The sequence below is a fragment of the Symphalangus syndactylus genome, chromosome 5 (assembly GCF_028878055.3).
Source record: "Symphalangus syndactylus isolate Jambi chromosome 5, NHGRI_mSymSyn1-v2.1_pri, whole genome shotgun sequence".
NCBI lineage: Eukaryota > Metazoa > Chordata > Mammalia > Primates > Hylobatidae > Symphalangus > Symphalangus syndactylus.
The window spans coordinates 50,558,971-50,585,002 of NC_072427.2; the positions used below are offsets into that span (position 1 = coordinate 50,558,971).

At 50.9% G+C, this 26,032-nt stretch overlaps 8 non-coding genes and 1 pseudogene across 8 annotated transcripts; all 9 read left to right on the forward strand.

The window, feature by feature from the left end:
• Positions 1–26,032, forward strand: part of LOC129482503 (small ribosomal subunit protein eS26-like) — a 99,758-nt pseudogene that overhangs the window by 12,469 nt on the left and 61,257 nt on the right.
• LOC129483743 (small nucleolar RNA SNORD116) lies at positions 6,313–6,407 on the forward strand. Its single transcript, XR_008658242.1, has one exon. It is a non-coding gene; the product is annotated as a small nucleolar RNA SNORD116 (small nucleolar RNA).
• On the forward strand, positions 8,986–9,081 carry LOC129483742 (small nucleolar RNA SNORD116). Its single transcript, XR_008658241.1, has one exon. It is a non-coding gene; the product is annotated as a small nucleolar RNA SNORD116 (small nucleolar RNA).
• On the forward strand, positions 11,656–11,750 carry LOC129483737 (small nucleolar RNA SNORD116). The gene has a single exon (XR_008658236.1). It is a non-coding gene; the product is annotated as a small nucleolar RNA SNORD116 (small nucleolar RNA).
• LOC129483735 (small nucleolar RNA SNORD116) lies at positions 14,365–14,460 on the forward strand. Its single transcript, XR_008658234.1, has one exon. It is a non-coding gene; the product is annotated as a small nucleolar RNA SNORD116 (small nucleolar RNA).
• LOC129483738 (small nucleolar RNA SNORD116) lies at positions 17,165–17,258 on the forward strand. The gene has a single exon (XR_008658237.1). It is a non-coding gene; the product is annotated as a small nucleolar RNA SNORD116 (small nucleolar RNA).
• On the forward strand, positions 19,840–19,935 carry LOC129483740 (small nucleolar RNA SNORD116). Its single transcript, XR_008658239.1, has one exon. It is a non-coding gene; the product is annotated as a small nucleolar RNA SNORD116 (small nucleolar RNA).
• Positions 22,591–22,685, forward strand: LOC129483736 (small nucleolar RNA SNORD116). The gene has a single exon (XR_008658235.1). It is a non-coding gene; the product is annotated as a small nucleolar RNA SNORD116 (small nucleolar RNA).
• LOC129483734 (small nucleolar RNA SNORD116) lies at positions 25,217–25,311 on the forward strand. The gene has a single exon (XR_008658233.1). It is a non-coding gene; the product is annotated as a small nucleolar RNA SNORD116 (small nucleolar RNA).

Consider the following 26,032-nt stretch of genomic DNA (forward strand, 5'->3'; position numbering starts at 1 on the left):
TCTTTAAACTGTGTATTAGCTGCGAGTTGTTAAATCTCCAGTTATATGGTGTTTTCCAGCTATTTTTCAATTATAGATTTCTAGTTTAGTTTTATTCCATTGTGAACTGAGAGCATACTTTATATTTTTTTTTGTTTTTTTAAATTTGTTAGTGTGTGTCTTATGGCCCAGAACGTGTCTTTCTTGGTAATAATTCATGGTGAGCTTGAGGGTAATGTGTATTCTGTTGATGGATGGACTATTCTGAAAATGTCAAATAAATTTAACTGATAGTGCTATTCAAGTTAACTATCCCCTTAACTGATTTTCTGACTGTTTCATCTATTGGCGCTCATCTATTTTTGGGACTCAAAAAAGGCTCTGGAGCTCTCAAATTATAACGGTGGATGTATCTATTTTTCCTTATAGTTCTATCAGTTTTCTGCTCAGATATTTTGATGCTGTTTTGTTAAAGATAATTATTTCTTCTTCATGAATTGGGGCCAGGCACAGTGGCTCATGTCTGTAATCCCAGCACTTTGGGAAGCTGAGGCAGGTGGATCTCTTGAGGCCAGCAGTTCGAGACCAGCCTATCCAACATAGTGAAACCCTGTCTCTACTAAAAATACAAAAATTAGCTGAGCATCATGGTGCACACCTGTAATGCCAGCTACTTGGGTGGCTAAGGCATAAGAATCACATGAACCCAGGAGGTGGAGTTGCAGTGAGCCAAGATCACGCTGCTGTGCTCCAGCCTGTGTGACAGTGAGACTCTATCCCCCCCCCCCAAAAAAAAAAGAATTGGCTTTTTTATCATTATATAATTCCCTGCTTTACTCCTATTTTATAGGGCAGTTTCCATTTTATTTATGTTGTCTTGCTGGAAAGGACAAAGAACAACAATTCTGTATCTAGTAGCAAAGGCAAATTTAAATTCAATTTATTTCTTTTTAAGATTTCAACTTTTATTTTAGATTCAGGGGGTACATATACAGATTTGTTACATGGGAATAATGTGTGAACATACAACTTGATTGGTAGTTTTTTTTTTCTTTGTTTTTTTTTTTGAGACAGAGTCTCACTCTTTCCCAGGCTGGAGTGCAGTGGCATAATCTCTACTCACTGCAACCTCCGTCTCCCAGATTCAAACGATTCTCATGCCTCAGCCTCCCAAGTAGCTGGGATTACAGGTGTGCATTATCACACCTGGTTGATTTTTGTTTTTGCTTTTTTATAGAGATGGGGGTGTCACCATGTTGGCCAGGCTGGTCTCGAACTCCCAGCCTGAAGTGATTCACCCGACTTGGCCTCCCGAAGTGCTGGGATTACAGGTGTGAGCCCACCACACCTAGCCTATAGGTAGTTTTTAAATCCACCACCCACACGGCACCTTCTAGTATTCCACAGTGTCTCTTGTTCTCATATTTATATCCATGTGTGCTCCCACTTATAAGAGAGAATGTGTGGTATTTAGTTTACTGTTCCTGCATCAGTGTGCTTAGGATTATGGCGTCCAGCTCTATTCATGTTGCTGTAAAGAACATGATTTCATTCTTTTTTATGGCTACATAGTATTTATTCCATGGTGAAAATGCTCCGTATTTTCTATGTCCAGTCTACCAGTGTGATGGTTAATATTGAGCATCAGTTTGATTGGATTGAAGGATGCAAAGTATTGTTACTGGATGTGTCTGTGAAGGTGTTGCCAAAGGAGATTAACATTTGAGTCAGTGAACTGGGAGAGACAGATTCACCCTCAATCTAGGTGGGCACAATCTAATCAGCTGCTAGTGCTGGTAGAATAAAGCAAGCAGAAGAATGTAGAAGGACTAGACTGTCTGAGTCTTCCAGCTTTCATCTTTCACCCGTGCTGGATGCTTCCTGCCCTCAAACATTGGACTTCAAGCTTTTATACTCTTGGACTTACACCAGTTGTTTGCAAGGGGCTCTCAGGCCTTCAGCCCACACTGTTGGCTTCCTGACTTTTGAGGTTTTGGGACTCAGACTAGCTTCCTTGCTCCTCAGCTTGCAGAGGAACTAATATGGGACTTCACCTTGTGATTGCGTGAGTCCATTCTCCTTAATAAACTCCCTTTTATATATACGTCTATCCTATTAGTCCTGTCTCTCTAGGGAACCCTGACTAATACAACCAGTCCTGGGTACCTGGGTTGATTGTATGTCTTTGCTGTTGTGAATACCACAGTGATGAACATAGAAGTGCATGTGTTTTTTGGTAGAATGATTTATTTTCTTTTGGGTATATACCAGAAATGGGATTGTTGGGTGAAACTGTAGCTCTGTTTAAGTTATTTGAGAAATTCTCAAACTGTTTTCCTCAGTGACCGGACTAATTTACCTTCCCACCAACAGCGTTTAAACATTCCCCTTTTTCTTCAGGCTTGCCAGGATCTTTCTCTTTTTTGCTTTTAATAATAGCCATTCTGACATTGTGAGATATTATCTTATTGTGGGTTTTTTTTGTTGTCGTTGTTGTTTGTTTTTCGAGAGAGAGTCGCCCAGGGTGGAGTGCAGTGGTGTGATCTCTGTTCACTGCAGCCTATGCCTCCCGGGTTCAAGCGATTCTCCTGCCTTAGACTCCCAAGTAGCTGGGACTGCAGGCATGTGCCACCATGCCCAGCTACTTTTTGTATTTTTAGTACAGATGGGGTTTCACCCCGTTGGCCAGGCTGGTCTCGAACTCCTGACCTCAAGTGATCCACCGCCTTGGCCTCCCACTGCTGGGATTACAGGCATGAGCCACCGCATCGGGCCCTTATTGTGGTTTTGATTTGAATTTTTCTGATGATTAGTGATACTAAGAGCATTTTTTCATATGTTTGTTGACCATCCTGTATCTTCTTTTGAAAAGTGCCTCTTAATGGGGTTGATTTTTGCTTGTTGATTTATTTAAGTGCCCTATAGATTCAGGATATTAGGCCTCTGTCAAATGCACAGTTTGTGGATGAACTCTGTTCGCCAATGATATGGTTCTATACCTAGAAAATGCCTTCTTTAAGAAAATAAAATTCTATTTTGTGGATGTATCACATTTTCCTTACATATCTGCTTTGGGCATTTGGGTTGCTTCTGCCTCTTGGGCATTATGAATAATGCTACAGTGAATATGGATATGCAAATGTATCTTTGAGATCTTGCTTTGAATTACTTTGGATATATACCCAAAAGTGGGATTCCCAGATCATATGGTAATTCTATTTTTAATTTTTCAGGAACCTCCATACATTTTTCCACAATGGCTGTACCATTGTATGTTCCCATCAACAGCATGCAAAGGTTCCAGTTTCTCCACGTTGTCACCAGCACTTGCTGTTTTTTATTTCACTCTTGTTGCCCAGGCTGGAGTGCAATGGCACTGTCTTGGTTCACTGCAACCTCCGCCTCCTGAGTTCAAGCGATTCTCCTGCCTCAGCCTCCCTGAGTAGCTGGGATTACAGGTGCCTGCCACCATGCCCAGCTAATTTTTATATTTTTAGTAGAGACAGGGTTTCACCATGTTGGCCAGGTTGGTCTTGAACTCTTGACCTCAGGTGATCCACCTGCCTTGGCCTCCCAAAGTGCTGGGATTATAGACCTGAGACACCACGCCTGGCCCATTGTTTTTCAGTTGTATCTTCTAATGGATGTGAGGTGATACCTCATTATGGTTTTGATTTGCATTTGTTTAGTAATTAGTGATACTGAGCATGTTTTCATATACCTGTTGTCCATTTGTTTATCTTCTTTGGAAAAAAAATCTATTCAATTACTTTGCCTCTTTTTTAAAGTCAGGATTTTTTTGTTGTCGTTATCTGAGTTTGTTCCCTCCCTCCCTCCCTCTCTCCCTCTCTTCGCTCCTTCCTTCCTTCCTTCCTTCCTTCCTTCCTTCCTTCCTTCCTTCCTTCCCTCCCTCCCTCCCTCCCTCCCTCCCTCCCTCTCTGTCTCCCTCCCTGTCTCCCTCTCTGTCTTCCTCCCTCCCTCCCTTCCTCCCTTCCTTCATGCTGTGTTACTCAGCATGGAGAACAGTGCCAAAATCATGGCTCACTGCAGCCTCAACTTTCCAGGTGCCAGAGAGCCTCCCATCTCATGCTCTTGGGACCACAGGCACGTGCCAACATATCTAGCTAATTGTTTTTTAATTTTTATTTTTTGGTAGATATGGGGGTCTCACTGTGTTGCTCAGGCTGGTTTGAATCTCATAGGCTCAAGGAATCTTCAAGCCATGGCCTCCCAAAGTGTTGACATTACAGGCATGAGTTACCATGCCTATCCTGCATATGAAAGCCTTATGAGATATATGATATGCAAATATTTCTCTCGTTTTGTATGTTTCCTCTTTCATTATGTTGATTGTTTCCCTTCATGTACAAACGTTTTAGGTTTGATGTAGTCTTGCTTATCTATTTTTGCTTTTGTTGGTTGTACTTTTAGTATCATATTCAAAAAATTATTGACAAAAACAAGAAGGGTTTCCATGTATCTTCTTCTAGTTTTACAATGTCAAGATGTATCTTTAAGTACTTAATTTATTTTGAGTTGATTTTTGTGTATGTTGTGAGGTAAGGATTCAGTTTACTTTTTTTTTTTAATTTGTGGATATCGAGTATGCCAAATATGATTAGTTAGAGAAACTGTGCTGTGAGCACCCATGTCAAAGATAAATTGAGTGGAGTACATGGATTTATTTCTGCATTCTTCATTCTTTTCTGTTAGATTATGTCTGTTTTTTGCCAGTATTCTAGTATTTTGAATTACTATACCTTTGTTATCTACTTGGAAATCAAGAAGTGCCTCCACCTTTGTGTTTCATGCTGAATATTGATTTAGCTATTTTGGTTCTTTTGTGGATCCAGATAAATTGTATGATTTTTTTCTCTTTCTGGAAAAATGTGATTGTGATTTTGATAGGAATTATAGTGAATCAGTAGATAACTTTGGGTAGTATGGATATTTTGACAATATTAATTAGTCCCGGTTGTGGCGTTGAGGCCGTGTTGACCTGGAGGCACTGGGGTCAGTGATAGTGTGGTCAAGTTGGCTGCAGGATGGGATGGTGCCTGGGAGGTCAGTACATAAAAATCTTGTGGATGTGATCAAGGCAAGGGTGATGGAAGGTGATGTGTTCTGTCTGCTTGGTCCTTGTAGGATCAGGCAGGACATCCTGTAATAAAAGGAGGCATTACCTTCGGATGTCCTGAGGGCATGGTGCAGGCACCAGGACTGAGTGGAGGGGAGGAAGCTCATGTCTTGAGGTCCTTTGGCTACATGGGGAAGACTGCCTCTGGGCTTGATGCCGAGTTCCAGACTGATGTGCTGGCTGTTGTGATGGTGCTCCCCAGTGCTGGTTGTGGTTGGTTTTCGGCTAGGTACACCTCACCTGGGGCAGTGGCCAGAGACAGTGTCAGTTCCAGACATCAGAAGCCCCATGAGGAGGAGCGTGTGCTCGCGCCAGGAGTGGTGACTGTTATGCGAGGGACCTCAGACCTATGTCTGCATGGCCTGATGTCAGAGTTCACATCCTACTGATTGAAGACCTTGTTTTGAGCTGTCTGGTTGCCACAGGATCGGACCTGGGGGCTGCAGACCATGATGGCCCTTTGCAGTGTCCGGAAACATATGTGCACTCCAGGGAGGGACACACACACTCACACACACAATCAAACTCACAAACACAACACACAGACACAAAATCACAAACACACACACACGAGCCCACAGAAAAAAGCAAATAGACACAGAAATGGGTGCATGCAGTAGTTCTGGCCACACGTGTTCCCTAGGTAGCCACAGAATTACATGGGTAAGATATATTCATAAAGATGGAGATCAGTCATGGAGGCCAAGGACAAGCAGGTGCACTAGTTGAACTGCAGGAGAGAATGGCATGGAAGTGGTGAGCAATGGACCTGGGCCTGTTTCTCAAGTGTGTATTTGATTTCTTTACAATTCCCCGGAGAAGTTGTCATGGGAGGCCAGCCACTTGCTGTCAAGGAAGATGTTTGATTCTTCTGAGCAATAGAGGCCCTGCAGAGTCCTGTAGTCACTGTGGCCTGGCATCCATGGTGCACCCAGTGCTGGTGGATGGCTCAGGACGGTAAGCATTCCTCTGCCCCGCGTGCTGAATGAGTGGCTTTTGGATGTCCTATACCTTCAAGGAGCTGTTTCTCAGCAGCAAATGGCATGACAAGTTCCACTCCTAGAGTGGATGGTCTGTGCCCATTGCTCAGTGGTGCGGCTCTGGCTTCCCCAGCATGCTGAATGTCTTTAAGGTCATTGGCTCGCCCCTTCCCAGCCTGTGGTGTCAAACGTCTTGCCCCTTTGTCAAATGTGCTTGGATCGATGATGAGTCCCCTATAAAAACATTCCTTGGAAAAGCTGAACAAAATGAGTGAGAACTCAGACCGCCGTTCTCATCGGAACTGAGGTCCAGCATGTTGCTTCCTCTGGGGCCTGTAGGAGTGAGGGACAATTTCCACTGATTCCCATAGGTTCCACCACCCAGGGCGTCCACAGACAAAAGTCTCATGTCACAGGCATGTTAGGAACATTCCCTCTGTGTGAGGTACATGGGTGGGAGAGTGATGGGGGGGATTTGGCCGCTCTGTGATGGCATGGTGGCTGTGGAAGCAGGCAGAAATGTTGCAGGCCTAGGGGAGGCGGAAATGTTGCCGGCATAGAGGAGTGTGCTGCTGGCAAGCTCCCAGAAGGAAGACCCGGACCTCACAGTGGTCATCTCAGTGCAGAAGACCGGGTATCTGTTTTCATGTGGAGGAGAGCCCAAGGCCCAGACCTCAGGCAGACCTTAGTGTTGATTTTTGATTAGTTGAGAACAAGGAAGTGCCGAGGTGTTAGGGGAGAGTGCAGAGCAATGGGTGTCGGGGCAGACAGTGAAAGCCTCTTCAGCCCACCCTGCAGCATCGGTCACCAGGAGCCCTCCTGGAAGGGATTTCTTTGCCTCCCGAGCTGTGAGATGCCTGTGGTGCAGTGGCAGAGGCCTAGGCAGGAAGGTACTCCAGGGAAAAGGTGATAGAGGGCTCACATGGACGTGAGTGTCATTAGCAGGCTTGGGCTGTCATTTGGGGGTGACGGGCTTCCTGTGGATTTTTCTGGTGGAAGACAGGTTGGCCAGCAGGGGTCTTTGAGGCCAGGTCCTAGGGAGCATGAGGATCGAGTTGGTGCCTCTGGCCCTGGGTCGCTTCCAGTCTTCCCGGGAGAGTAATGGACTCCTCCGTTGTGGAAATCTTCCTATAAATGGTCTGTTGGCCTGCCATTGTTGGGCGGCTCCACCTGCTGCAGCTTGTATGAGCAAATGCTGCTCTGGATCCCCTTTCCTGCTTGGAAGGTGGCTTCAGTCCTGAAGGTCCAGAGTGAATGTGCCCTGATCCTGGCTCTGGCCCAAGTCTCTGCCATGGGTACCGGTCACACTTGGGGGCTATCCATGGAGGTCTGTGTGCATTCCAGGCAACATGGGTGCAATCCCAGTTTAAGTGTTGGATTCCACTACACCCTAGGGGTGATGAACTGTTTTGGCTCCCTTAACCGGTTTGAAGTCTCAACTCAGCCAGGACAGCCATGCCATGTTGAAGGGCATGCGGATGGCTTAGGAATGTTGGAAAGGATGGGTGGTTCTGAGCTTGCAGCTCACTCACTAGCTGCATGCATGTAGACCCAATGGTGGTGTTCAGGTAGTGTTGACTTTCAGGCATTGCGGCGGGTAGTAGTGCAGTCAAGTTGGCTGCATAATGGGATGTTGCCTCAGAGGTCAGTACAGGGTAGCCCTGTGGGTGTGTCCAATGCAAGGAAAATGAAAGGCAGTGTGTCCCATCCGCCTGGTCCTTGGGACATCGGTAAGGGGGACGTCCTGTTGGAAAAGTAGCCATTCCCTTTGTGTGTCCAGAGGGCACGGTGCAGGCATGTGGACTGAGTGGAGGGGAGGAAGGCTGTGTCTTGAGGTCTTTTGGCTAGATTGGGAAGACCACCTCTGGCCTTGACGCCAAGTTTCAGGCTGATGTGCTGGCCATTGCAAAGGCACCCTCCAGCCCAGGTTGTGATTGGTTTTCCACCAGGTACGCCTCACCTGAGAGGGCGGCTAGAGACAGTGTCTGCTCAGGACATCAAGTGTCCTGTGAGGAGGAGCGTATACTCACACCAGGGGAGGTGGCTGGTAGGTGAGCCACCTCGGTCCTATGTCCTCATGGTCTCCAGGTCAAAATTCACATCCTACTGATTGAAGGCCTTGGTCTTCAGCTGTTGGGTTGGCGTGGTGTCAGGCCAGAGGGCTGCAGACTATGACTGCCTATTGCAGTGTTGGGAAATACATATGTTAGGAAACACATGTGCATGAGGGAGACACACACACATACACATTCATATACACACACATACGCACATGTGTGCCGAGACACAGGCGTGCCGAGCCGCAGGCAAATACATGCAGCAATGGGCGTGTGTGACTACATGCGCTTTTAGGTATCTGCAGAGTAACACGTGTAAGGTATATTCATGGAGATGGAGGTCAGTTGTGGAAGCCAAAGAATAACAGGTGTGCGAGTTGCCCCGCGGGAAAGAATGGGATTGAAGTGTTGACCAGTGGACCTGAGCCCACTTCTCAAGCGTTTATTTGATTTCTTTACACTTCTCAGAGGCAGTTGCTGTGGGAGGTGTGGTAACTGGAAGGAAGATGCTCAATTCTTCTGAGCAACGCAGGCCACACGGAGTCCTGGATTCGGTGTGGCCTGGCATCCACGGTGCACTGTGTGCTAGCGGGTGGCTCAGGACGGTAAGCATTTCTCTGCCCCGCATGCTGAACGAGGGTGTCTTTTGGATTTCCAAGACAGCAGTTTCTTGGCTAACCACTAATGGCATGGCGAGTTCCTCTCCTAGAGTGGATGGTCTGTGCTCATTGCTCAGTGGCACCACTCTAGTGGGGCTGAAGGTCTTTAACATCATTGGCTCACCCACTGCCCAGCCTGTGGTGTCAAATGTCCTGCCTCTTCAAATGTGCTTGGATCGATGATGAGTCTCCCAAAAAAATCATTCCTTGGAAAAGCTGAACAAAATGAGTGAAAACTCATACCGTCGTTCTCATCGGAACTGAGGTCCAGCACGTTGCCTTCTCCGGGGACTGTAGGACTGAGGGACAACTTCTACTGATTCCCATAGGTTCCACCGCCCAAGGCATCCACAGCCAAAGTCTCCCATCACATGCTCATTAGGAACATTCCCTTTGTGTGAGGTACACAGGTAGGAGAGTCCTGGGGGGAACGGCTGCTCTGTGATGGCCTGGTGGCCATGGAAGCAGACAGAAATATCACAGGCCTAGGGTAGTGTGTGCCTGATCTTGGCTTGGTGAGCTCCCAGGAAGGGAGACCCGGACCTCATGGCAGGTGTCTCTGAGCAGAGGACTGAGTCCTTGTTTTCTTGCCGGGGAGAGCACAAGGCCCAGGCCTCAGGCAGATGTTGGTCCTGATTTTTGATTAGCTGAAGACAAGGGAGTGCCAATGGTGATGGGGGACAGTGTATAACAAAGGGTGTTGTGACAGAGAGCCAAAGCCTCTTTGGCCCTCCACCCAGCATCTGGTTATGGAGGCCCCCCAGCAGGGATTTCTTCATCCCCTGAGCCGTGAGATGCCCCTGGTGCTATGGTGGAAGCCTGGACTGGAAGGTACTCCACAGAAGAGGCGGTAGGGGACTCATGTGGACATGTGTGTCATCAGCAGTCTTGGGCTATCGTTCAGCAGTGATGGGCTTTCCATTTATTTCTTTAGTGGATGACAAGTTGGCCAGCAGGGGTGTTAGAGGGCAGGTTCCAGGCAATACAAGGGTCAGACTCATGCCCCTGGCCCTCAGACACTTCTCGTCTTCCTGACAGAGTAGTGGGCTCCACTGTTGTGCACATCTTCCTGGAAATCGTCTCTTGGCCTGCCATTGCCGGGCAGCCACACCTGCTGCAGCTCGTGTGAGCAAATATGGCTCTGGATCCTCTTTCCCGCTTTGAAAGCAGCTTCCATCCTGAAGGCGTCCAGAGGGTATGGCCCTGGCCAGGAACTCTCCTGTGGGCATTGGTCACACATGGGGCTATCCAATGGAGATCCGGGTGCATTCCAGGCAACATGTATGCCATTCCAGGGGCCTGCCATGCAGAGTTCCTTGACTTGGGATGCCCCTGCACCTCCCATGTTGGTGATGTTCCGGTGTTGCATTCTGCTACACCCTAAGGGTGATGAAGCGTTTCAGCTCCCTTAAACAGTTTGATGTCACAGTGCAGCCAGGACAGCCATATCATGTTGAGGGGCCCACGACTGCATCAGGAATGTTGGAAGGGATTGGTGGTTCTGCAGATCGCAGCTCATTAGTAGCCGTTTACATGTAGACCTGGTGATGGTGCTGAGGCAGCGTTGACTTGCAGGAGTTGGGGTGGGTGGTAGTGCAGTTAAGTTGGCTGCATGATGGGATGTTGCCTCAGAGTTCTGTGCAGAGAAGCCCTGTGGGTGTAACCAACGCAAGGACCATGGAAGGCAGTGTGTCCTGTCAACCTGGTCCTTGGGGCAGGGACATCCTGTTGGAAAGCAGCCATTCCCATCGGGTGTCCTGAAGGTGCAGTGCGGGCATGTGGACTGAGTGGAGGGGAGGAAGCCCGCATCTTGAGATCCTTTGGCGAGGTTGGAAAGATTGCCTCTGGCTTGATGCCATTTTCAGACCTATGGGTTGGTCATTGCGAAGGCGCCCTCACGTGCTGGTTGTGGTTGGTTTTCCGCCAAGTGAGCCTCACCTGGGTATGCAGCCAGAGACAGTGTCAGGTCACAACATCAAATGCCCCATGAGGAGGAGCGTGTGCTCACTCCAGGGGTGGTGGCTGTTAGGTGAGGGATCTCAGGCCTATGTCCTCATGGCCCCAAAGTCAAAGTTCACATCCTACTGATTGAAGACCTTGGTCTTGAGCCTTCGGGTTGCAGAGGCTTCAGGTCTGGAGGCTGCAGACTATGGCCTCCTGTTGCAGTGTTGGGAAACACATGTGCATGAGGGAAACACACATACACTAACACACACACAAACAGGCGTGCACAGCCACAGGCAAATAGACGTAGCAACAGCTGTGTGTGGTCGTTCCAGCCACATGCGCTTCCTAGGTGTCTAGAAAGTGACACAGTCAGATACATTTATAAAGATGCAGGTCCATAATGGAGGCCAAGGAGAAGTGGGCATGTGAGTTGCTCTGTGGAAAAGAGTGGCATTGAAGTGACCAGTGAACCTGTGCCCATTTCTCAAGCGTGCATTTGATTTCTTTACACTTCTCAGGGGCAGTTATCATGGGACACCGGCCATATGCTGGCAAGGAGGATGGTCAGTTCTTCTGAGCCACAAAGGCCCCCAACGTCCTGGAGTTGGTGTGGCATAGCATCCACGGTGCACCCCCTGCTGGTGGACAGCTCAGGATGGTAAGCATTCCTCTGCCCCACGTGCTGAGTGGGGGGTGGGATTTCTGAGACCTGCAAGGAGCTGTTTCTCAGCAGGCCACTAATGGCATGGCGAGTTCCACTTCTAAAGTGAACAGTCTGTGCCCATTGTTCAGTGGCGCGGCTCTGGCTTCCCCAGCGTGCCGAAGGTTTTTAAGGTCATCAGCTCGCCCACTGCCCAGCCTGTGGTGTCAAACATCCTGCCCCTTTGAATGTGCTTGGATCGATGATGAGTCCCCCATAAAAACATTCCTTGGAAAAGCTGAACAAAATGAGTGAGAACTCATACTGTCGTTCTCATCGGAACTGAGGTCCAGCACATTGCCTCCCCTGGGGACTGTAGGAGTGAGGGACAACTTCCACTGGTTCCCATAGGTTCTACCACTCAGGGCATCCACGGATGAAAGTCTCACATCACAGGCACAATAGGAATGTTCCCTCTGTGTGAGGTACACAGGTGGGAGATTCGTGGGGGCATTGGCTACTCTGTGATGGTGTGGCGGCCATGGAAGAGGGGAGAAATACCACGGGCCTAGGGGAGTGTACGGCTGGCCTTGGCTTGGTCAGCTCCCAGGAGGGGAGACCCTGACCTGACCTCCTAATGATGGGCCTCTCTATGTGGGGGACCAGGTCTTTTTTTTGTGTGCCAAGGAGAGCACAAGGCCCAGACTTCAGACAGACCTTTGTCTCGATTTTCAGTTATCAGAGGAGAGGGGAGTGCGAAAGTGATGAGGGACAGTGGAGAGCAATGGGTGTTGTGGCAGACAGCCAAAGCCTCTTTGGCCCTCTGCCCAGTGTTGGTTACAGGGGCCCCCAGCAGGGATTTGTTTGGCTCCTGAGCCATGAGTTGCCCATGGTGTGGTGGCTCAGCCTGGGCAGGACAGTACCCCAGAGAAAAGGTGGTAGAGGGCTCACATGGACACGCGTGTCATCAGTGGTCTTGGGCTGTCATTTGGCAGTGATGGGCTTTCCATGGATTTTTCTTGTGGATGACAGGTCAGCCAGTGGGGCTTTCAAGGGCAGATCCAAGGATCATGAGTGTGGGGCTGTAGCCCGTGGCCCTGGGTCACTTCTGGTCTTCCCAGCAGAATAGTGGGCTCCACTGTTGTGCACATCTTCCTGGAAATGGTCTCTTGGCCCAACATTGCTGAGCAGCCCCACATGCTGCAGCTCTTGTGAGCAAATAACTGCTTTGGATCTTCCGTCCTGCTTTGAAAGTGGCTTCCATCCTGAAGACTTTCACAGGGAATGTGCCCTGGCCCTGGCCCTGGCCCTGGCCCTGGCCCGGAACTCTCCTGTGGGATTCGGTCACATTTGGAGCTGTCCATGGGGGTCCGTGTGCAGTGCAGACAATGCATATTTAATCCTAGGTGCCTTCCATGGAGAGTCCCTTGACTTGAGATGCCTCTACTCCTCTGCATGTTGGTGATACTCAAGTGTTGGATTTAGCTACGTCCTAGGTGTGATGAACTGTTTCAACCCCGTTAGTCTCAGTGCAGCCAGGATAGTCATGCCATGTTGAAGGGCACGCAGATGGCTTAGAAAAGTTGGAAAGGATTGGTCATTCTGCGACTCGCAGCTCACTTGGTAGCCGTGTGTGTAGACCTGGTGGTGGCTGTCAGACGTTGTTGAGCAGGTGTTGGGGAGGATGGTACTGCATCCAAGTTGGCTGCGTGGTGGGATGTTGCCTCGGAGGTCGGTGCAAGGAAGGCCTTTGAGTGTGATTGAAGCAAGGATGATGGAAGGTGCTGTGTCATGTCTGCCTGGTGTTTGGGGCATTAGGCAGGGATGTCCCGTGGGAAAAGCAGCCATTCCCTTCGGGTGTCCTGAGGACATGGTGCAGGTACATGGACTGAGTGGAGGAGAGGAAGCCCGTGTCTTGGGGTCGTTTGCCTAGGTTGGGCAGACTGCCTCTGGCCTTGACGCCGAGTTTCAGAGTGACGTGCTGGCCATTGCAAAGGCGCCCTCCAGTGCTGGTTGTGGTTGGTTTTGTGCCAGGTGTGCCTTTCCTGGGAGTGCTGTCAGAGACAGTGTCTGGTCATGACATCAGATGTCCCGTGAGGAGGAGCTTATGCTCAGGCTAGGGATGGTGGCTGTTATGTGAGGGCCGTTGGGCCTATGTCTGCATGGCCTCGAGGTCAGAGTTTATATCCTACTGATTGAAGGCCTTGGTCTTGAATTGTCGGGTTGGTGGGGGCCCAGGCCTAGAGGCCGCAGACTATGACTGCACGTTGCCATGTTGGGAAACTCATGTGTTGGGAAACACATATGCATGAGGGAGATACACACATACACACACACATACGCACACATGCACATAGCCACTCAGCAATGTGTGTGTGCAGTCGTTCTGGCACCACACACAGCTCCAAGCTGTTTGCAGAGTGCCACTGGTAAGGTACATTCATGGAAACAGAGGTCACTCATGGAGGCCAACAGAAGCAAGGCATGCAAGTTGCTACGCATGAAAGAATGACACTGCAGTAGTGACCAGTGGACCTGGGCCTGTTTCTCAAGCGTACATTTGATTTCTTTACACTTCTCAGGGGCAGTTGCCGTGGGAGGCCCGCTGCCTGCTGGAAGGAAGATGGTCAGTTCTTCTGAACCACAAAGGCCCTGCAGAGTCCTGGAGTCAGTGTGGCCTGGCTTCCAGGGTTCACTTCGTGCTGGTGGATCTCTCAGGATGGTAAGCATTCCTCTGCCCCCTGTGCTGAGTGACGGTGTCTTTTGGATTTCCAAGACCCACAATGAGCTATTTCTCACAAGGCCACTAATGGCATGGTGAGTTCCATTCCTTCAGCAAATGGTCTGTGCCTTTTGCTCAGTGGCATGGTTCTATCTTCCCCAGGGTGCCGAAGGTCTTTAAGATCATCGGCTCACCGACTGCCCAGCCTGTGGTGTCAAATGTCCTGCCTCTTCAAATGTGCTTGGATCGATGATGAGTCCCCCCAAAAAAACATTCCTTGGAAAAGCTGAACAAAATGAGTGAAAACTCATACCGTCATTTTCATCGGAACTGAGGTCCAGCACGTTGCCTCCAGCAGGGACTGTTGGAGTGAGGGACAGCTTTCACTAGTCCCTATAGGTTCCACCACCCAGGGCGTCTGCCATCACACATACATTAGGAACATTCCCTTTGTGTGAGATACACTGTTAGGAGAGTCATGGAGGGATTGGCTGCTGTGTGATGGCGTGGCAGCTGTGGAAGTGGACGGAAAAATCTCAGGCCTAGAGGAGTGCGTGGCAGACGTGGGCCTGGTGAGCTCCCAGGAAGGGAGACCCGGACCTTGTGTCAAGCTCCCTCACACAGAGGACCGGGTCCTGGTTCCCCTACTACGGAGAGCATGAGGCCTCAGCCTCAGGCAGACCTTGGTCTTGATTTTCAGTTAGCTGAGGACAGGGGAGTCCCGAGGGTGATGGGGGAGAGTGCAGAGCAATGGGTGTTGTAGCAGATGGCCAAAGCCTCTTCGGCCCTTCCCCCAGTGTTGGTCCCAGGGTCACCCCAGCATGGATTTCTTTGCCACCTGAGCCGTGAGATGCCCATAGTGTGGTGGTGGAGACCTGGGTAGGACTTATTCTCTGGTATTCCAGAGAAAAGGTGGTTGGGGGCTCACATGGACAGGTATGCCATCAGTGGTCTTAGGCTGTCATTTGGTGGTGCTGGGCTTTCCGTGTATTCCTCTGATGGATGACAGGTCAGGCAGCAGGGGTCTTCAAGGGCAGTTCCCAGGTATGTGAGGGTTGGGCTGCTACCTGTGGCCCTGGGTCACTCCGATCTTCCTGGCAGAGTAATGGGCTCCACTGTTGTGTACATCTTCCTGGAAATGGTCTCTTGGCCCCCCATTGCCGGGCAGCCCCTCCTGCTGCAGCTTGTGTGAGCAACTACTGCTCTTGATCCTTTTTCTCGCTTTGAAAGCAGCATCCGTCCCAAAGGCATCCAGAGGGAATGTGCCCTGGCCCAGGCCCAGGACCCTCCCGTGGGCTACAGTCATGCGTGGGGCTGTCAGTGGAGGTCCATGTCCATTCCGGGCTATGTGTGTGCAATCCCAGGGGTGTTGCCACAGAAAGTCTCTTGACTTGGGATGCCTTCACGCTTCTGCATGTTGGCGATGTTCCAGTGTTGGATTCTGCTACTGCCTATGCATGATGAAGCATTTTAGCTCCCTTAGCCAGTTTGAATTCACAGTGCAGCCAGGACAGCCACGCCACTTTCAAGGACACTTGGTTGGCTTAGGAAAGTTGGAAAGGATTGGTGGTTCTACAGCTCTCAGCTCACTTAGTAGCTGCATGCATGTAGACCTGGTGGTGTTGATGCAGTGTTGACTTGCCAATGTTGGGGTGGGTAGTAGTGCAGTTAAATTGGCTGCATGAGGGGTCATTGCTTCTGAGGTCGGTGCAGGGATGCCCTGTGGGTGTGTCCAATGCAAGAACGATGACAGGCAGTGTGTCCTGTCAACCTGGTCCTTGGGGATTCAGGTAGGGACATCCTGTTGGAAAAGCAGCCATTCTCTTTTGGTGTCATGAGGGCACAGTGCGGGCATGTGGACTGAGTCGAGGGGAGGTGGCGTGTATCTTGAGGTCCTTTTGCTAGGTTGCTAGTCCTGCCTCTGGCCTTGATGCCGAGTTTCAGACTGACATGTTGGACTTTGCAAAGGTGCTCTCTGGGTGCTCTCTGGAGCTGATTGTGGTTGGTTTTCCGCCAGGTGCACCTCACCTAAGAGGGTGGCCAGAGACAGTGTCTTGTCATGACATCAGAAGCCCCATGAGGAAGAGGAGGAGCCTGTGCTCCTGCCAGAGGTAGTGGCTGTTAGGTGAGAGACCTGTGACCTGTTTCCGCATGGCCTTGAGGTCAAAGTTCACATCCAGTGATCAAAGTCTGGGGTCTTGAGCCATTGGGTTGCTAGGGGGATCAGGTCTGGAAGCTGCAAACTAGAACTGCCCATTGCAGTGTTGGGACCCACATGTGCATTAGGGAGACAAACACACATACCCATTTAAACTAACATTCTTAAACATACACACACCCACACCCACCCATATACTCACACTCAAACTCACACACACTCTGTCTCACACACACACACACACACACACACACACACACAGGCACAGACAGCCATAGGCTAATAGATGCAGCAATGTGTACGTGCTGTGGTTCTGGCCACATATGCTTTTAGGTGTCCACAGAGTGACACAGGTAAGGTATATTCATGGAGATGGAGGTCAGTCATGGAGGCCAAGGAGAAGCGGGTGTGTGAGTTGCCATGTGGGAAAGAATGGTGTTGAAGTGTCCAGTGAACCTGGGCCTGTTGCTCAAGCATGCATTTGATTTCTTTACACTTCTCAGGGGCAGTTGCTGTGGGAGGTCTGCTGCCTGCTGTCCAGGAAGATGGTCGATGCTTCTGAGAAACAGGCCCTGCGGGTTCCTGGATTTGGTGTGGCCTGGCATCCACGGTGCACCCCATGCTGGCGGGTGGCCCAGGACGGTAAGCATTTTTCTGTTCTGTGTGCTGAGTGATGGTGGCTTTAGAATTTCCGAGACCTGTGAGCAACAGTTTCTCAGCAGGCTATTAATGGCATGGCAAGTTCCACTTCCAGAGTGGATGGTCTGTGTCGGTTGTTCAGTGGCGCGGCTCTGGCTTCCCCAGGGTGCCGAAGTTCTTTAACGTCATCGGCTTGCCCACTGCCCAGCCTGTGGTGTCAAATATCCTGCCTCTTCAAATGTGCTTGGATCGATGATGAGTCCCCCATAAAACATTCCTTGGAAAAGCTGAACAAAATGAGTGAGAACTCATACCGTCGTTCTCATCGGAACTGAGGTCCAGCACATTACTTCCCGTGGGGACTGTAGGAGTGAGGGACAACTTCCCCTGGTTCCCATGGGTTCCCCCACCCAGGACATCCACAGGCCAAAGTCTCCCATGAAATGCTTGTTAGAAACATTCCCTCTGTGTGAGGTACACGGATGGGAGATTCGTGAGGGCATTGTCTGCTCTGTGATGGCGTGGCGGCCATGGAAGAGGGGAGAAATGTCGTGGGCCTAGGGGAGTGTGCAGCTGGTCTCAGCTTGGTGAGCTTTCAGGAAGGGAGGCCTGGACCTCATAGGTGTTGTCTCCATGCAAAGGAGAAGGTCTCACTTTTGCTACCAAGGAAAGCACAAGGCCCAGGCCTCAGGCAGACCTTGTTCTTGATTTCTGGTTAGCTGAGGACAGGGAAGTGCCAAGGGTGATGAGGGAGAGTGTGGAGCAATGGGTGCCATGGCAGACGGCCAATGGCTCTTCATCCCTTCTGCCAGTGTTGGTCACAGTGTCCCCCCAGCACAGATTTCTTTGCCTCCAGAGCCGTGAGATGCCTGTGGTTTGGTGGTGAAGGTGTAGGCAAGATGGTATTCCAGAGAAAAGGTGCTAGAGGGCTCTTGTGGACATGAATGTCATCAGCTGCATTGGGCTTTAATTTGGCAGTGATAGGCTTTCCATGGATTTCTCTGGTGGACGACAGCTCAGCCAGGGCAGGTCTTTGAGGGCATGTCTCTGGGTGAGTGAGTGTGGGGATGGTGTCCATGGCCCTGGGTCACTTCTGTTCTTCCCAGCAGAGTAGTGGGCTCTACCGTTGTGCACATCTTCCTGGAAATGGTCTCTTGGCCTGCATTGTCGGGTGGCCCCACCTGAGGCTGCTCTTGTGAGCAAATACTGCTCTGTATCATTCCTGCTTTCCATCCCAAAGGTGTCCAGAGTGAATGTGCCCTGTCCCTGTACCAGGACTCTCCTTTGCTCCAGTCACACATGACTGGAGCAGTGTGTTTGCAATCCCAGGGGCGTTGCCACAGAGAGTCTCAACTTGGCATGTCTCCATGTGTCTGTGTGCTGGTGATGTTCCAGTGTTGGACTCCAAAACTCCCTAGGCGTGATGAAGCATTTCAGCTCCCTTAGCTGGTTTGAAGTCACAGAGCAGGCAGGACAGCCATGCCACTTTCAAGGGCACACAGTTGGCACAGGAAAATTGGAAAGGATTGGTGGTTGTACATCTTGCAGCTCACTTAGTAGCTGCATGCATGTAGACTGGGTGGTGTTGATGCAGTGTTGACTTGCTGGCATTGGGGTGGGTGGTAGTTTGGTCAAGCTGGCTGAGTGATGGGATATTGTCTCAGAGGTTGGTGCAGGGAAACTCTGTGGGTGTGTCCAATGCAAGGACAATGACCATGTCCTATCTACCTGGTCTTTGGGGGGTCAGGTGGAGACATCCTTTTGGAAAGGCAGCCATTGTCTTTGGGTGTCCAGAGGGCACGGTGTGGGCACATGGATTGAGTGGAGGGAAGGAAGCCTGTGTCTTGAGGTCCTTTGGCTAGGTTGGGAAGACTACCTCTGGCCTTGATGCTATTTCAGAGCGATGTGCTGGCCGTTGCAAAGGCGCCATCCAGTGCTGGTTGTGGTTGGTTTTCCATCAGGTGAACCTCACCTGGTAAAGGTGCCAGAGACAGTGTCTGGTCATGACATCAGATGCTCTGTGAAGAGGAGCATGGGCTCGTGCCAGGGGTGGTGGCTGTTAGGCAAGGGACCTTGGACCTCTTTCCTCATGGCCTTGAGGTCAAAGTTCACATCCTATTGATTGAAGGCTGGGGTCTCGAGTCTTTGGTTTTGTGGGGTTGGTTCCGGTCTAGAGGCTGCAGACTGTGACTGTCCGCTGGGGTGTTGGGAAACACATGTGCATGAGGGGGCCACACATCCACACAGAGACACACTCATGCACAAACATGTGTGCACAGCCACAGACAATAGATGCAGCAATGGGTGTGTGCAGTCGTTAGGCCACACACACTTATAGGTGTCCATGGAGTGACACAGGTAAGGTATGAATGGGTCTTTGAGGGCATGTCTCTGGGCGAGTGAGTGTCGGGATGGTGTCCATGGCCCTGGGTCACTTCTGGTCTTCCCACCAGAGTAGTGGTATGAATATGGAGATGGAGGTCAGTCATAGGGTCCAAGGAGAAGCAGGGGTATGAGTTGCCCCATGGGAAAGAATGACATTGACATGGTGACCAGTGGACGTGGGCCTGTTTCTCAAGTGTGCATTTTATTTCTTTACACTTCTCAGGGGCAGTTGCCTTGAGAGGCCCACTGCCTGCTGGCATGGCAGATGGTCAGTTCTTCCGAGCAATGGAACCTCCATGGAGTCGTGGAGTCGGTGTGGCCTCGCGTCCACGGTGCACCCCGTGCTGGTGGATGGCTCAGGACGGTAAGCATTCCTCTGCCCCGCATGATGAGTGAGGGTGTCTTTAGGATTTCTGAGTCCCACAAGGAGCAGTTTTTCAGATGGCCATTAAGGGCATGGTCGATACTTTTAAGGTCATCAGCTCGCACACTGCCCAGTCTGCAGCGTCAAACGTCCTGCCTCTTTGAATGTGCTTGGATCGATGATGAGTCCTCCAAAAAAAACATTCCTTGGAAAAGCTGAACAAAATGAGTGAAAACTCATACCGTCGTTCTCATCGGAACTGAGGTCCAGCACATTGCTTCCTCTGGGGACTTTAGTAGGAAGGGACAACTTCCAGTAGTCCCTATAGGTTCCACCACCCATGGCGTTCACAGATGAAAGTCTCCTGTCATATGCACATTACGAACATTCCCCCCCCACCCCCCCAAAAAAGGAACATTCCCTCTGTGTCAGGCACACAGGTTGGAGAGTCGTAGGGTGATTGGCTGCTCTGTGATGGCGTAGTGGCCATGGAAGTGGATGGAAATGTCGCAGGCTCAGGGGAGTGTGGGGCTGGCCTCGGCTTGGTGAGCTCCCAGGAACGGGGACCTGGAAATCGCTGTGGGCATCCTTGCATAGAGGACCAGGTACATGTTCCAGTTCTGCTTTCAAGGAGAGCTTGAGGCCCAGGCCTCAGACAGTCCTTGGTCTTGATCTTTGGTTAGCTGAGGACAGGGGAGTGCCAAGGGTGATAGGGGAAAGTGCATAGCAATGGGTGTTGTGGCAGACATCTAAATCCTCTTTGTCCCTCCTTTCACGGTTGGTCCCAGGGGGCCCCCAGCACAGATTTTTTTCACCTCTCGAGCTGTGAGATTCCTGTGGTGTTGTGGCCAAGCCTGGGCAGGAAGGTACCCCAGAGAAAAGGTTGTAGAGGGCTCATGTGGACACGCATGCCGTCAGTGGTCTTGGGCTGTCATTCAGTGGTGATGGGCTTTCCATGGATTTCTTTGATGGATAACAGGTTGGCCATTGGGGGTCTTCAAGGGCAGGTCCTAGGGAGCACGAGGGTCGGGCTGATGCCTGTGGTCCTGGGTCACTCCAGTCTTCCCGGCAGAGTAGCAGAAGTGTCCATCTTCCTGGAAATGATCTCTTGGCCTGCCATTGCCAGGCAGCCCCACCTGCTGCAGCTCATGTGAGCAAATACTGCTCTGGATCCCATTTCCCACTTTGAAACAGCTTCCATCCCAAAGACGTCCAGAGGGAATGTCCCCTGGCCCTGGCCCTGGCCTGGGACTCTCCGATGGGGTCCATTCACACTTGGTGTATTCATGGAGGTCCATGTGCATTCCAGGCAACGTATGTGCAATACCAGGGGCACTGCCGCAGAGAGTCTCTTGATTTGGGATGCCTCCTCACCTTTGCATGTTGGCGATGTTCCAGTATTGGATTCTGCTACATCCTCATGGCATTGAAGCTTTTCAGCTCACTTAGCCGGTTTGACGTCACAGTGCAGCCAGGACAGCCGTGCCACATTGGCATGGCACATAGTTGGCTTAGGACAGTCAGAAAGGGTTGGTGGTTCTGTCTCGCAGCTCACTTCATAGCTGTGTGCATGTAAACCTGGTGATGGTGTTGAGGTGGTGTTGACTTGCCAATGTTGGGGTGGTTGGTAGTGCAGTTAAGTTGGCTGCATGATGGGATGTTGCCTCAGATGTCGGTGCAGCGAAGCCCTGTAGGTGTGTCCAATGCAAGGAAAATGAAAGGTGGTGTGTCCTGTCCACCTTGTCTTTAGGGGTTCAGGTAGGAATATCCTGTTGGAAAACTAGCCATTCCCTTTGTGTGTCCTGAAGGCATGGTGCAGGCATGTGAACTGATTGGAGGAAGGAAGCGTTGTGTGTTGAGGTCCTTTGGCTGGGTTCAGAAGACTGTCTCTGGCCTTGACGCCGTGTTTAAGACCAACGTGCTGTCCATTGCAAAGGTGCCTTCCAGTGCGAGTTTTGGTTGGTTTGGTGCCAGGTGTGCCTTACCTGGGAGGGCGGCCAGAGACAGTGTCTGGTCACAACATTATATGCCCCATAAGGAGGACTGTATGCTTGTGCCAGGGGTGCTGGCTGTTAGTCGAGGGACATCAGGCCAACGTCTATCTGACCCCTAGGTCAAAATTCACATCCTACTGATTGAAGGACTGGGTCTTGAGCCTTTTGGTTGCAGGCGTGAGGATGGTTTGCAGGTCTGGAGGCTGCCAACTATGACAACCCTTTGTGCTGTTGGGAAACACGTGTGTGAGGGAGACACATACACATAAACACACTCACTCTGCCACACACACCTGCACACACACAGACATGCACAGCCACAGGCAAATAGATGCAGCAATGGGTGTGTGCAATTGTTCTGGTCACATGTGCTTCCTAGGTGTCCACAGAGTGACATGGGTCAGGTATATTCATGAAGATGGAGGTCTGTCATGGAGCCCAAGGAGAAGCCAGTGTGCAAGTTTCTCTGTGGGAAAGAATGGGATTGAAGTGGTGACCAGTGGACTTGGGCCCATTTCTCAAGCATGCATTTGATTTCTTTAAACTTCTCAGCAGCAGTTGTCATGAGAGGTCTGCCGCTTGCTGGCAAGGAAGATGGCCAGTTCTTCTGACCAACAGAGGCTTCCTTGAGTCCTGATTTGGTGTGGCCTGGCATCTATGGTGCACCCCATGCTGGTGAGTGCCTCAGGATGGTAAGCATTCCTCTGCCCTGTGTGCAGAGGTGTCTTTTGAATTTTGAGACCTGCAAAGAGCTGTTTCTCAGCAGGCCACTAATGGCATGGCGAGTTCCACTCCCAGAGTTGATTGTCTGTGTCCATTGCTCAGTGGTGTGGCTCTGGGTTCCCCAGGATGCCGAAGGTGTTTAAGGTCATCGGCTCACCCACTGCCCAGCCTGTGGTGTCAAATGTCCTACCTCTTCGAATGTGCTTGGATCGATGATGAGTCCCCCGTAAAAACATTCCTTGGAAAAGCTGAACAAAATGAGTGAGAACTCATACCGTCATTCTCATCGGAACTGAGGTCCAGCACATTGCCTCCTCTGGGGACTGTAGGAGCAAGGGACAACTTCCACTGGTTCCCATGGGTTCCACCACCCAGGGCATTTACAGATGAAAGTCTCCTGTCACGTGCATGTTAGGAACATTTCCTCTGTATGACATAGATGGATGGGACAGTTGTGGGGGGATCGGTCGCTCTGTGATGTTGTGGCAGCCACAGAAGCAGGTGGAAGTGTTTTGACCTAGGGTTGTGTATGGCTGGTCTCGGCTTGGTGAGCTCCCAGGAAGGGAGACCTGGGCCTTGCAGCAGGTGTCTTTGTGCAGAGGACCAGGTCACAGTTCCCCTGCCAAGGAGAGCATGAGGCCCAGGCCTCAGGTAGACCTTGGTCTTCGTTTTCCACTAGCTGATGACAGGGGAGTTCCAAGGTGATGGAGAAGAGCTTAGAGCAATGGGTGTCACCACAGATGGCTAAAGCCTCTTTGGCCCTCCTTCCAGAATCAGTCACAGGTGCCCCCGGCATGGATTTCTTTGCATCCCTAGCCATGAGATGACCATAGTGCAGTGACCAAGGCCTGGACAGGACGATACCCCAGAAAAAATGTGGCAGAGGGCTCTTGTGGACATGTGTGTCATCAGATGCATTGGGCTGTCAATTGGTGGTGATGGGCTTTCCGTGGATTTCTCTGGTGAACGACAGGTCAGCCAGGGCAGGTCTTTGAGGGCATGTCTCTGGGCAAGTGAGTGTCGGGATGGTGTCTGTGGCCCTGGGTCACTTCTGGTCTTCTCAGCAGAGTAGTGGGCTCCAGCGTTGTGCACACCTTTCTGGAAATGGTCTCTTGGCATGCATTGTTGGGTGGCCCCACCTGCTGCAGCTCATGTGAGCAAATACTGCTCTGGATCCTATTTCCCGCTTGGAAAGCAATTTCCATTCTGAAGGCATCCAGAGGGAATGTGCCCTGTCCCTGGCCTGGGATTCTCCAGTTGGTTCCAGTCATGTGTGGGGCTATCCACAGAGGTCTGTGTGCATTCCGGGCAATGCGTATGCAGTCCCAGGGGCATTGCCACAGAGTCTCTCGACTTGGGATGCCTCTGTGTGTTGGCAGTGTTCCAGTGTTGGATTCCACTATGCCCTAGGCGTGGTGAAGCATTTCAGCTCCCTTAACTGGTTTGAAGTCTCAGCATGGCCAGGACAGGCATGTCACACTGAAGGGCACACAGTTGGCTTAGGAAAGCTGAAAAGGTTGGTGGTTCTACGGCTTGCAGCTCACTTAGCAGGAACGTGCATGTAGACCCAATGGTGTTGAGACAGTGTTGACTTGTAGGCATTGTGGTGGGTAGTAGTGAGGTCAAGTTGGCTGGGTGATGGGACGTTGCCTTAGAGATTGGTGCAGGGAAGCCCTGTAGATGTGTCCAGTGCAAGAATGATGACAGGCAGTGTGTCCTGTCAACCTTGTCCTTAGGGGGTCAAGCGGAGATGTCCTCTTGGAATAGCAGCCATTAGCTAGGATATCCTGAGGGCACGGTGTGGGCATGTGGACTGAGTGGAGGGGAGGAAGCCCGTGTCTTGAGATCGTTTGGCTAGGTTGGGAAGACTGCCTCTGGCCTTGACACCGAGTTTCAAACTGATGTGCTGGACTTTGCGATGGTGCCCTCCAGTGCTGGTTGTGGTTGGTTTTCCGCCACATGTGCCTCACCTGAGAGGGCGGCCAGAGAGAGTGTCTGGTCACGACATCAGATGCCCTGTGAGGAGGAGTGTGTGCTCATGCCAGGCTTGGTGGCTGTTAGGCAAGGGACCTCGGGCCTATGTCCGCATGGCCTCAAGGTCAAAGTTCACATCCTACTGATTGAAGGCCTGGGTCTTGAGCTTTTGGGTTGCGGGGAAGTTCAGGTCTAGAGGCTGCAGACTGTGACCACCCCTTGTGGTGTTGGGAAACACATGTGCATGAGGGAGACACACATACACACACAGACACACTCACACACACACATACACACACAGGCGTGTATAACCACAGGCAAATAGATTCAGCAATGGGCGCATGCTGTCGTTTCAGTCACACACGCTTCCTAGGTGTCCACAGAGTGACACAGGTCAGTTATATTCATGGTAATGGAGGTCAATCATGGAGGCCAAGGAAAAGTAGGTGTGTGAGTTGCCCTGTAAGCAAGAATGGCATTGAAAAGGTGACCAGTGGACCTTGGCCTGTTTCTTAAGCATGCATGTGATTTCTTTACACTTCTAAGGGGCAGTTGCCGTGGGAGGCCTGCCACCTGCTGAAAGGAAGATGGTTGACACTTCTGAGCAATGAAGGCCCCGCGGAGTCCTGGATTCAGTGTGGCCTGGCATCCGTGGTGCACCTCATGCTGGTGGATGGCTCAGGACGGTAAGCATTCCTCTGCCCCGCATGATGACTGAGGGTGTCTTTAGGATTTCTGAGACCCACAAGGAGCAGTTCTTCAGCAGGCCATTAAGGGCATGGCTGTGGCCTTTAAGGTCGTCGGCTCACCCACTGCCCAGCCTGTGGTGTCAAATGTCCTGCCTCTTCAAATGTGCTTGGATCGATGATGAGTCCTCCAAAAAAACATTCCTTGGAAAAGCTGAACAAAATGAGTGAGAACTCATACCGTCGTTCTCATCGGAACTGAGGTCCAGCACATTTGCCTCTGCCGGACACTGTAGGATTGAGGGACAACTTCCACTAGTTCCCATAGGTTCCGCCTCCCAGGGCATCCACAGGCCAAAGTCTCCCATCACACATAGGTTAGGAACATTCCCTCTGTGCAACGTAGATGGGTGAGAGAGTCATGGGTGAATTGTCTGCTTTGTTATGGTATGGCAGCCATGGAAGAGTGCAGAAATTTTGCAGGCCTCAAGGAGTGTGTGGCTGGCCTCAGCTTGGTGAGCTCCCAGGAAGGGAGACCCAGATCTTGCAGCAGGTGTCACCACACACAGGACTGGGTCCGGTTTTTTTGCCAAGGAGAGCATGAGGTGTGTGCCTCAGGCAGATCTTTGTCTTGATTTCTGGTTACCTGAGGACAAGGGAGTGCCAAAGTGATGGGGAAGAGCAATGGGTGTCCCAGCAGATATCCAAAGTCTCTTTGGCTCTCCTTCCAGGGTTGGTCACAGGTTCTCCCTGGCAGGGATTTCTTCGCCTCCTGAGCTGTGAGATGCTCCTGGTGCAATGGCAGAGGCCTGGGCGGGAAGGTATTCCAGACAAAAGGTGGTAGAGGGCTCATGTGGACATGTGTGTCATCAGTGGTCTGGGGCTGTCGTTTGGCAGTGATGGGCTTTACGTAGATTTCTCTGGTGGATGACAGCTCAGCCAGCAGGGGTCATTGAGGGCAGGTCACAGTGAACACGAGGGTCAGGCT